At 40.7% G+C, this 12,595-nt stretch overlaps 1 pseudogene; it reads left to right on the top strand.

Moving 5' to 3' along the window:
* The first annotated feature begins 2,668 nt into the window (after positions 1–2,668).
* On the top strand, positions 2,669–3,578 carry LOC103128020 (olfactory receptor 2AE1-like; annotated as a pseudogene).
* Positions 3,579–12,595: the final 9,017 nt, after the last annotated feature.

Raw genomic sequence — 12,595 nt, 5'->3', positions numbered from 1 at the left:
CTGCTGAGCACCTCAAAATGGCTCCTTGGAGGGTCAGTTTCACTGTGTGAGTCAGTGTGGATCCAACAGACAGCAGGTAAGTGATGTTGGGGTGTAAATTATCTGGGAAACTCTTTTAGAAACAAGGACATCTTCTAGCAATGTCCGACTGCTATTTGGTCTGTAAAGAAGGAAAGCTTTCTGAGGAAGCAGAGAACATGGTCATTTCAGGGTTATACATCAGCATTTAAGATTATAATTAAAGAGGCATAAGGAAGAAAGAAAAATGAATCAGATGACACAAAAACTTACACAATAACTGCAGAGAGGGTACAATGAATGAGGATGAAGTGGGGAAGTGCTTGGGTCTTTACGCAGATTTAATTTTGTTGTTATCCAAATATCTGAGTGGTCAGTGAGAGCAGGCAAAGTCAGGCTCTCAGCAACGTGGTGAGTTTGAACTAACAGTGTGAGCTGACAGTCAGAAAGATAAACGCCACAGCTGCAGAGACAGGGGGAGGGTGGTAAACACAACCTCCTGATTACTGGTCATATTCTTCTTTAATGGATCAATTGCTGTCTCAGTGTGTTGCTTCAAATAGTCAGCAGACAAATTGGAATAATTAAAACTTGAGGTGTATTTGTGGGAAAAAATTACAAATGGGCAGAGTTGATATTCTGGGGATTATTTTTTCTTTTTAAAATTTTTTATTTTAATTTATTTATAAAAAGGAAACACTGACAAAGCCATAGGGTAACAGGGGTACAACTCCACACAATTCCCACCACCAGAACTCTGTATCCCATCCCCTCCCCGGATAGCTTTCCTATTCTTTAACCCTCTGTGAGTATAGACCCAAAGTCATCGTGGGATGCAGAAGGTTGAAGGTCTGGCTTTGCTTCCCTGCTGAACATGGGTGATTATTTTTCCTGTTATCATCATCATCATCTGCCCACCAACACCTCACGAATGAATTTATGATTCTCCTACTCTCAGCAGATTTTTAACATTTTAGATAGGCAGATAGAAAGAAGAGAGATAGGGAGAGGGGAAGAGACACTGCAGGGCTGCAGTGTCTGATAACAAGGAGAGAGAGAGAGAGAGAGAGAGAGAGAGAGAGAGATCCTTGCTCTGTGATCCTGTGTCCATTGTATGTGAGCAGGTATGAGCCACAGAGAGCTGACTGGCATCCATGGACTTGTTAGCAATGGACAAGATGCTCATTCTGGCAATGTAGTGATGGGTCTTTCTTCCTTATTTTTATATGAGCCATTTGCATACACGTGTGGAGCAAATATTTTTGTTTGAGGTTACATATTATGAAAAGGGTAGTCTTGATCGATTTAGAGAAGATTGAACATCATCTAAAGACCAGAAAAGGAAATGGGCTAGAGTGGCATAGTTCTGTCACATTAGGGAGAGGCATGACTGTGCTGTGCTTAATTGAGACTAAGGCTAAGGCTAGGAATCTTTGTGTTCGATTGACATGGGGTGGACTTGGGTGCCTTGTCATGTGTCAATTGATGGGATAAGCTACACTCCCAGTGTTGCCATTCTACAAGGTTTCTGGTTTGTACAGATCACAGAAGAGAGTCTCAGGAAGATTTAGAAGAGAGAAGGGAGACAACCATTGTGTAGTTTGCACTCGTGGTTGCTGATATGCTGACTCACCTCACTGGTGCAAGTACAACGGAGTCTGCAATGAGTCTAACTCCCCTGGGCCCTTTTTATTTTACTTTATTTTTTCAGTCAGGACAGGTATCTGCACATTTACATGGCTCCCGGTGGACATTTTTGTTCTTTTAATTTCATGCAGAACAAGATAGAGAGGAGAGGCGTTGAGACACCTGTGAAGCTCATGCTTTGCATGGTGTCTTGTATAGTTGCTGGGACTTGGGTCCTTGTGGATAGCTAAGGGTGTGTTCTACCCGGTGAGTTATTTCCCAGAAACTCCCCCTCCATACCCCCTATACACTCTGGGAATCCTGGACCACGTTTATGTTGTTAGTCTCCCTACGAATGACCCCAGATTCTACCAGAGACCATATCCCAAATTCCAGAGACTAGAACACATACTACCTGCACTCTGTCCTGGTGGGGAACACTAGCTCATGAGTGTGGTTGTAGACATCTTTCATTCATCATCCATTACTATTGCCTCCCCATGAGCCCCATAATCTAGCAACAGACATGAGGTTATGGGCTTACATAGACTGTTTCAATTACACAAGGCATATTTCTGTATAATCCATTAGTGCACATGTCTGTAAAATCACTTAGTAGGTCATATTTCTGATTGTAACCATAAGTTAAAATGTATACCTAATTACATGTAAAATTAAAAAAATATGTTTTAATACTTATATGATTTAGTTTATATAGAAATTATTCACATATTTAATACTATATATTAATAATAATATAAATATATGTACCTATATACTTTTTAAAATTTGAGGATACAAATATTTTGAAATTGATAGTCAAATATTTCAAAAATCATGTATGTGAAAAGAAGTTTTTGGTTTTCTTTTCAAATGTATCATTTCAGTCATATTGCATAATAAACAGAAATATTAAAAATATCTTTATTAGATAGAAACATTTTTATTTCTTGTTCAGCAGAACCCCAGATCTGACAAATTTTCATCTTCATTTTCTGTTTTTCCAGGGACTAAGCAAGGGGAGATGTGGCAGACGAATGAGACCTCAGTGACTGACTTCTTCCTAGAAGGGTTCTTTGATGACTCCCTTGCCCATGACTTTCTCTTCTCCTTGACCATGGTGGTCTTCCTGGTTGGGGTGAGTGGCAACACTCTCACTATCCTCCTCATCTGACCCCAGGCTTCACACCCCCATGTACTTCCTGCTCAGCCAGCTCTCCCTCATGGATCTGATGTATGTCATCACAACCACTCCCAAGATGGCTGCCAACTACCTCTCTGGCAAGAAAACCATCTCCTTTTTGGGATGTGAAGTCCAGCTCTTCTTCTATATGTTGCTGGCTGGTGCTGAGTGTGTTCTCCTAACTCTAATGTCCTATGATCGATACGTAGCCATCTGCAACCCATACTGTTCTCATGAACAGAAGGGTGACAGTGATGACGGTTGACTTGTGGTTGGGAGCATTCATAAACTCCCTCATTCACACCATGATCTTGATGAACTTTCCTTTCTGTGTATCTCTTAAAATCCACCATTTCTACTGTGAGTTTCCAGCTGTAGTGAAGTTTGTATGTGGAGATGTCACTATTTATGAGAAGACACTTTATATTAGCTGCATCATATTTATCCTCCTCCCCATTCTCCTGATCTCTACCTCCTATGCCTTTATCCTCCGCAGTGTCATTCAGATGCAATCTGCTGGGAGTAAGAGAAATGCCTTCACCACTTGTAACTCTCACCTCACTGTGGTTTCTCTTTTTTTGTCTCTTATATGAGACCCAAGTCCAGGTGCACTCCACAGCAAGACAAAGTTGGTTCTGCTTTCTATACTATCATTACTCCTACACTGAATCCTCTGATCTACACTCTCCAGAATAAGGACGTAGCCACGGTTGTGAGAAGAGTGCTGGGGAGAGACAGCATCACTCACTAACTGTATCTGTGACTGCTCTGAATATAGGAATAAAATAGGATAAGCTCTTAAGCTCATCTGGGTAATGGTTAAGAGACTTCAGGGGTTCATATCTTTTATGCTTCTTGACTAACAAAAGAATAAAGTGGTTAGCACATAATTCCTATTATATAACTTGATATTTTGTGTCTATGCATTGTAGAATATTTCCATAGTTCATTAAGGTTACTGCAACAAAAGCTGCATGTACATGGTGGTTTCAAAAATGGACCTTCGTGTCTAGGAGGCTGAGATCTTCCTTATCAAAAAAATGTCAGACAGTATCTACTGAAGACCCCTTCCTGGTGCAGAGATGGCCCTCTGCTAACACGTGGAAGGAAAAACTGAGCTCTATGGAAGTTATTTATTTATTTGTTTGTTTGTTTATTTATTTAGCCTCCAGGCTTATTGCTGGTGCTTGGTGCCTACACTGGGAATCCACTGCTTCTGGAGGCTATTTTCCCCATTTTGCTGCTCCTGTTACCATTGCTTTTGTTGTTGGATAGGACAGAGAGAAATCAAAGGAGTAGGGGAAGACAGAGAGGGGGAGAGAAGGATGGACACCTGCAGGCCCCCCTACAGGTGGGGAGCTGGGGCTTGAACCGGGATCCTTATGCTGGTCCTTGTGCTTGGCACCATGTGTGCTTAACCCGCTGCACAACTGCCCGACCCGTGCCCTCTGGAGGTTTTATAGTCACTTATCTAGTCCACATCCTCAATGCCTCTCAAAGGGCCCTGTCTCCAAATAAATGCATTCGGGGAAATCCAAACATTGAGTCTATGGAAAGTATGATTTTATAAGTAGCTAAACAGTCTCTTAAAGAAGGTGGAGGGGGTTGGGCGGTGGCGCAGTGGGTTAAGCGCATGTGGCGCAAAGCGCAGGAACCGGCTTAAGGATCCCGGTTCGAGCCCCCGGCTCCCCACCTGCAGGGGAGTCGCTTCATGAGCAGTGAAGCAGGTCTGCAGGTGTCTGTCTTTCTCTCCCCCTCTCTGTCTTCCCCTCCTCTCTCCATTTCTCTCTGTCCTATCCAACAACGAATTGCGTCAACAAGGGCAATAATAATAACCACAACGAAGCTACAACAAGGGCAACAAAAGGGGGAAAAAAATGGCCTCCAGGAGCGGTGGATTCATGGTGCAGGCACCGAGCCCAGCAATAACCTTGGAGGGAAAAAAAAAAAAGAAGGTGGATAAAGGCAGTGCCAGTGAGGAAAAATAGAGGAATATAAAGATATATGAACACTCACTATTATCATTTTCATTAGCAAAAGCTGTATCTAACTTCCCCCCAGAGGTTATTTATGGTGCATTAGACTGGAAAATGTTACTCCATATAAGAAGCAAGGTGGATAAAGAATGCATTGAGTAGATGGTTGCATGAATATAAAAGTACTATAAATTCCTTGGATACAGTACATAAGAATTTAGACAGAGAAGTAATCCACATAGGTACAGACATAATAAGAAAACATGTATCAAATTTCAATCATAGGTATTTGATTTACCAAATATTCATTGAGGCCTACTCTGATCAGATGCTAAACCTTCTGCCTTGGATAGTTCAGCATACAAAAAATAGTGATCTCTGCCCTTGTGCAATTTACATTTAAAACAACCTATTTATTATGAGAGAAAAGAAAGAGATAGGATCAGAGAATTGTTCAGCTCTGGAATAAACTGGTGCTGGGCATTAAACTTGTGGGGTCTGGGGCCTCAAACATATAGGCTGATACTCTAGCAGTTTGAACTGGATTCTTGTCCTCAAATTTCATATATTTTACCATGTACTTGTGTGCTCATTATCTCCTGGGCCCAGCCAGCTGAATTTTATCATTATAGCTCTACTGGAATCATGAGTATGGGAGTGATTGATGACACTTGTGTTGCTGAAAGAAGAGGTAACACACTTGTTCTTTTTTCTCTGCTTCTCAGTCCAATAGCTGGTACCAAAATTCACAAGTTTTCTAGATCTAAAAACTTGGAGCCATTGACCACTTGACATTTCACATCCTACTGGCCTCATCTTCAGAACATACCCCAAATTGACCATGTATCACCATTCCATTATTACAGCTATATTCAGATACAGCAAAAGACTAACTCATTTTCCTCTTGCACTCAAAATCTGCATAGCAGACAGAAACGGACATTTCATTTCACAGAAAAAAGTTCAGTTCATTAAGTGGGGAAAGCAAAGTCTCTTCAACAAATGGCGCTGGAAAAAATGGGTTGAAACATGCAGAAGAATGAAACTGAACCACTATATTTCACCAAATACAAAAGTAAATTTCAAGTGGACCAAGGACTTGGTTGTTAGATCGGAAACTTTCAGATACTTAGAGGAAAATACTGGCAAAACTTTTTTTCCGCAAAAAATTTAAAGACATCTTCAATGAAACAAACCCAATTACAAAGAAGACTAAGGCAAGCATAAACCTCTGAGACTACATCAAATTAAAAAGCTTATGCACAGCAAAAGAAACCACTACCCAAACCAAGAGACCCCTCACAGAATGGGAGAAGATCTTTACATGCCATACATCAGACAAGAGTTTAATAACCAACATATATAAAGAGCTCGCCAAACTCAGCAAAAGACAACAAATAACCCCATCCAAAAATGGGGGGAGGACATGGACAGAATATTCACCACAGAAGAGATCCAAAAAGCTGAGAAATACATGAAAAAATGCTCTAAGTCTCTGATTATCAGAGAAATGCAAATAAAGACAACAGCAAGACATCTTTGATGAAACAAACCCAATTGCAAGGAAGACTAAAGCAGAAACAAACCAATGGTACTACATCAAGTTGAAAAGCTTCTGCACATCCAAAGAAACTATCATACAAACAAAGAGACCCTTCACAGAATGGGAGAAGATCTTTACATGCCATACATCAGACAAGAGACTAATCACCAAAATATACAAAGAGCTCAGCAAACTTAGCACCAAAAAAGCAAATGACCCCATCCATAAATGGGCAGAGGATATGAACAGAACATTCACTACAGAGGAGATCCAAAAGGCTAACAAACATGAAAAACTGCTCCAGGTCGCTGATTGTCAGAGAAATGCAAATTAAGACAACACTGAGATACCACCTCACCCCTGTGAGAATGGCATACATCAAAAAGGACAGCAGCAACAAATGCTGGAGAGGCTGTGGGGACAGAGGAACCCTTTTGCATTGCTGGTGGGAATGTAAATTGGTCCAGCCTCTGTGGAGAGCTGTCTGGAAAACTCTCCCAAGGCTAGACATGGACCTTCCATATGACCCAGTAATTCCTCTCCTGGGGATATACCCCAAGGACTCCATAACACCCAACCAAAAAGATGTGTGTATTCCTATGCTCATAGCAGCACAATTCATAATAGCTAAAATCTGGAAGCAACCCAGGTGCCCAACAACAGATGAATGGCTGAGAAAGCTGTGGTATATATATACACAATGGAATACTATGCAGCTACTATGAACAATGAACTCAACTTCTCTGACCCATTTTGGTCAGAGCTAGAAGGAATTATGTTAAGTGAGCTAAGTCAGAAAGATAAAGATGAGTATGGGATGATCCCACTCATCAACAGAAGTTGAAAAAGAAGATCAGAAATGGAAACTAAAGGCAGGATCTGACTAAATTGAAAGTAGGGCACCAAAGTAAAAACCTGTGGTGAGTGGGAGGGTGGACATGCAGCTTCCTGGGCTGGCGGGGGTGGGTGGGTGGGATGGGACACAATCTTTTGGTGATGGGAATGGTATCTATTAAATTGTAGTAATATAAATCACTATTTAATTAATATGAGAGGGGGAAAATTGATTGTATGTCTAACAAAGGGACTTTTCAAAGTTAACCCAATTACCAAATAATGTGATGATAACAGTAACTATCCATTGTCTTCTCGAACCCTAAGACAGTAGGAACCTCACATTTCCACTATAGAGCCTAAACTTCCTCCAGTTCTTGAACCCTAGGGTAGGGCCCACTTTCCCGTATGCTTCTCCCAATTCTTAGCAAATAATATTGCATCCACTGGTTGCAAACTAGTCAACGCAACGAGTGCCACCCCAGCATGCTTCACTTCAGACTGTGTCCAGAGACTTCAGGTGTTGAACGACAACCCTTCAGCTTCAGCACTCGGGTGAGACCTTTCCTTTCATAGTATTCTCTAATTCCATCCCAGGTGGTTCACTTCCTAACAAAGTCCCAAAACCTAGATATAGACCAGGTTCCAGGAGATAGAGCATATGTTCACAGGTATCCACAAACTAGGGCAAATATATACCTGAAAGCATAGTACACTAGAGTTTGCAGTGAGTACCCCCTAACACTTCATCTCCACTATTCCAACCTTTAGGTCCATTCTTCAACATTTTTTTTGGCTTTTTATGTTAACTCTCTTTTTAGCCACCAGGTTCCAGATGCCATCAGGATGCCGGCCAGGCTTCCCTGGACTGAAGACCCCACCAATGCGTCCTGGAGCTCCGCTTCCCCAGAGACCCACCCTACTAGGAAAAGAGAGAGGCAGACTGGGAGTATGGATCCACCAGTCAGCACCCATGTTCAGTGAGGAAGCAATTACAGAAGCCAGACCTTCCACCTTCTGCAACCCACAATGACCCTGGGTCCATGCTCCCAGAGGGATAGAGAATGGGAATGCTAATGGGGAGGGGATGGGATATGGAGATTGGGTAGCAGGAATTGTGTGGAGTTGTACCACCCCACACTATGGTTTTGTTAATCTCTCCTTTCTTAAATAAATAAATAAATAAATTTAAATAAAATAAAATAAAAAAGAGAAAAAAAAGAATCTTAAAAAAAAAAAAAGAACTGTACTGTTGAGCTTCCACATTTTGGGACTATTACTAATCCTTTGTTGATTGTTAAGTGTTAGTTTAATTCCACTGTGGTCTTAGAAGATGCTTGGGATGATTTCAATGTTCTTGAATTTGCTGATGCTATCTTTGTGGCCTAACATATGGTCTGTCGTTGAGAATGACCCATGTGGACTTGAGTAAAATATGTATTCCAGTTTCTTGGGATGAATGACTCTGAAAATGTCCAATAGTTCTAGTTTATCTATCTCTTCATTTAGCTCCCTTATGTCTTTATTGATTTTCTACCTGGATGGCCTGTCCAGTTGAGAGAGTGGGGTGTTGAAGTCCCCTACTGTGACTGTGTTGCTGTTAATATATTGCTGTAGCTCTTTCAGTAAATGTTTGATGTATTTAGATGGCTTCTCATTAGGTGCATAGATGTTAATAATTGTTAAGTCCTCTTGATTGACTGATCCTCTGAGCATTAAGTAGTGTCTATTCCTATCTTTTTAAATCTTATCTATTTTAAAGTCTATCATGTCAGATATGAGAATAGCTGTTCCTGCCCTTTTTGTGGGCCACTGGTTTGTATGATAGTTTTCCATCCTTTCATTTTGAGTCTGTGTTGTCTGTGTTTGTCTTGTTGAGTTGGGTGGGTTTCCCATAGACAGCATATTGTTGGGTTGTTTTTTTCTGATCTATCTTCCTACTCTGTGTCTTTTAATAGGTGAATTCAGGCCATTGAGATTTATTGATATCAAATATTGAAGATATTTGAACGCCATTCTTATCGACTTTTAGAGTGTTCTGATATATAGCCTCTTTATGGTGGTATGACTGTTTATAGGAGACCTTTCAGAACTTCTTTTAGGGCAGGATTGGTGATAGTTGATTTCTCTAACTGTTGCTTGTCTGAGAAGGTTTTTATGCCTCCATCTAGTCTGAATGACAGTCTAGCAGGATACAGTATTCTTGGTTGAAAGCCTTTCTCATAGAGTACTCGATAGATATCTTGCCATTCTCTTCCGGCCTGTAGTGTTTGTGTGGAGAAGTCTGCTGCTAATCTTATGGGTTTTCCTCTGTAGGCAACTCTGTTTTTCTCCTGCAGCCTTCAGAATCCTTTCTTTATTCTTATTCCTTTTCATTCTAAATATGATGTGTCTTGGTGTCTTTAAGTCTGGGTTAATTCTGTTTGGGACCCTCTGGGCTTCTTGAATCTTTATGTCTATGATGTTGTCTAGACTAGAGAAGTTTTCAGCTATTATGGCCTGAAGAATGCTTTCTTCCTCTCCCTCTCTTTCTTCCTATGGTAAGCCAATAATACGTATATTATTTCTTTTGAAGTCATCCCATAGTACTCTGTTGTTGTTTTCAGTATCTCTTAATCTCTGAGATCTCCTACTTCTTTTTTAGTTGTCTCTAATTCGTCCTCGATCTTGCTAATTCTGTCTTCAGCCTCACTGATTCTATTCTCTTTCCCCTATACTGTTTACTGGAGTTCATCTATTTTGTTACCCTGTTCTGATAGTGTTTTAGCTTGTTCAGCTAGTTGTGTTCTTAGCTCAGTTATTTCAGCTTTCAAGCTCTCTAATAACCTTGAGATAATTAGTGTTTTCTTCCATAGTCTCATTTGTTGTTCCTGTATTTCTGAATACAATTCTTTCAAACTCTTTACTCACTCCTGTGATTATTTCCTTAACTAGTGTTTGGATGTTGACCTCATTATTTTGTGCTTCACCCTTTGGGGGGCTTTTAGCTGGACTCTTGTCCTGGTTAATTTCTCCAATATTTTTTCTTGTTGGTTTAACCATTTTATATATTATGTTATGATGTCCCTCTCTCAATACTTTTCAAATTACTGATCACTCTTGCCTGGATTGGCTTGTGTCTAAGTAAGGTAATTAAAGGTTTCACAGTGGTGGAAGTTAACAGTTGTTTCAATAGTATTTTAATCCCTGATTTGGAGCTCAGTGGCTTAAAAGCCTCTTTTGTGCTTTTTCTTCCCTGTAGGCTATGGGAGCCTGAGGGCTTTTAAACTATAAGAAGGCTTCTTACTTTAATCACTGACTACTGACCAAGAGATAAAGCAGGGTGTGGCAGAGATAATCCAGTGGTTACGCAAATAGAATCTCACAGCCCCACCACTAGCCACCAAGTTATAGATCTTCTCCTGAGTTTCCTGGTTAGTTCTCTGTCCTGTGGTGTCAACACAGGGCCTCCCCACCCCGCTGCTCCAGATTCTGAGGGAAGTAGCAATGGAGCCTCACAGTTGCATTTGGTGAGACTTAGGGGAGTCCTCTCCTTCCTTTAGCCATCTTTTTGTTGGTGAAACAGACTGGAGGTGGTGTCTCAACTGGTAAACTTCTGGACTGTTAGCAGCCACTTAATCTCTCCCTAGGCTCCTGTCTGTCCATGAGCCACACGTGTTTGCACTCACTGGTGATTTGGTGGGTTCCTGAAGTCGTTCTAGTACTGTCTTGTTTCGGTTCCAGGTGGTCTCCTTTGGTATTCCTAGTTGACCCGGGAAAGGAGCGAGAAACACAGCTGCTGCTGCTCTGTAGCCCCACCTCCAGAAGTCCTATTTCAGTTCCCTTTTTAAATGTTCCCTTTTTAAAAGGTGGGGACAAGGGGCTTGAACCTTGATCCTTGTACACTGTAATATGTGAACTTAATCAGATGCACCATCACCTGGACCCTCATTTTATTTTGATGTGACAGAGAGAAAATGAAAGGGGAGTTGGTGAGAGGGAGAATTAAAAAAAGTAAAAGAATCAGTGTAAGTACAATGTCATTAAATGTCTCTCATTTTCTCTTCTGAATTGATAGCTTTAGCACTTAAGCACAGGCCTTTTATTTATTTTCAGTCATATATGCTGTAAGGTAAAGGTTCAATTTCATTCTATTTTGTAGCAATAAAAACTAAGTGCTTTCATATTAACATAATGAAATAAGTGGGAAATTTCTAGCATGAAAACTATAAACACACTATGGAAAAACATTAAAAGAATTACAAATAAAAGGATAAGGTATTCTGGCTGGAGTGATAATATAATTGTAAGCACAGAACTTAGATGTGGGAGGTCAAGGGTACCTTGCCTCCTAAGAGCCAGAGATGAGCTGTGCCCTGGTCAACAATAATTATAAAATATATACCCTGTGTTTATTATAGGAAGGTATATATTAAAAACACATCAAAGAGCTGGGGAAACAATACAATGGTTATACAAATGGCTTTCATGCCTGAGGCTCTGAGTTCCCAAGTTCAATCCCCTGCAGCACCATAAGCCAGAGCTGAGCAGGAAAAGAAGAAAAAGGAATGAACAAGTAAATTATGAACTAGTTATACTATTCACACTGGTCTAAACATTTAATACAATACTATCAAAATCTGATATGACTAACTTTTTTTTCAGAAGGAGTAAAAACTATCTAAAATTCATATACATTTAAAGGATACATAATAACCAAAACAGGGGTGGCTGGGTGATGGCGCACCTGGTTAAGTCAGAAAACTCAGCCTCTCATAGAAGGTCTTGAAATAAGTGCAGCCTACAATGCTCCTAGATATGACCAACTCTGACACCATCTTCCCAGATAATACTTTTAGACCACTGGCACATTAGCTGTGGGGCTCAGACAAAAATTAGTAAACTCATGGGCCCCCTGGAATATAACTAAAATAGACTTCCTAGCTTCTTCCCACATGAAGACCCCAAATCTCATCTGTTCTATTCTTACCTTTAGGTTGCTGATTATTAAACAATTTGTTATGATTTATATCTTAATGCTTTTCAACCATGTAGCAGATGCTACCAAGACATCAACCTGACTTACCAGGGCATAGTGTATCCTGGAGCCCCACCTCCCCAGAGCCCTACCCCACTAGGAAAAGATAGAAACGGGCTGGGGATGTGGACTGACCTTCCAACATCCATGTCTAGTGGAGGAGTAATCACAGAAGCCAGACCTTCCACCTCCTGCACCCTGTAAAAATCTTTTTGGTCCATACTCCTAGACTGATAAAGAATAAGAAAGCTTCCATTGGAGGGGATGGGATGTGGCACTCTGGTGGTGGGGATTGTATGAACTGTAACCCTCTTATCCCATAATCTTGTCTATCATTACGAAATTACTAACTAAAAAAAAGTGAGAGGAAGAGCAGACTACGACAAGGAGTAGGAGTA

The sequence above is a fragment of the Erinaceus europaeus genome, chromosome 15 (assembly GCF_950295315.1).
Source record: "Erinaceus europaeus chromosome 15, mEriEur2.1, whole genome shotgun sequence".
NCBI classification, from domain to species: Eukaryota; Metazoa; Chordata; class Mammalia; order Eulipotyphla; family Erinaceidae; genus Erinaceus; species Erinaceus europaeus.
Note: the sequence above shows the minus strand (reverse complement) of the source record. Positions and strands in the feature narration are given on the sequence as shown.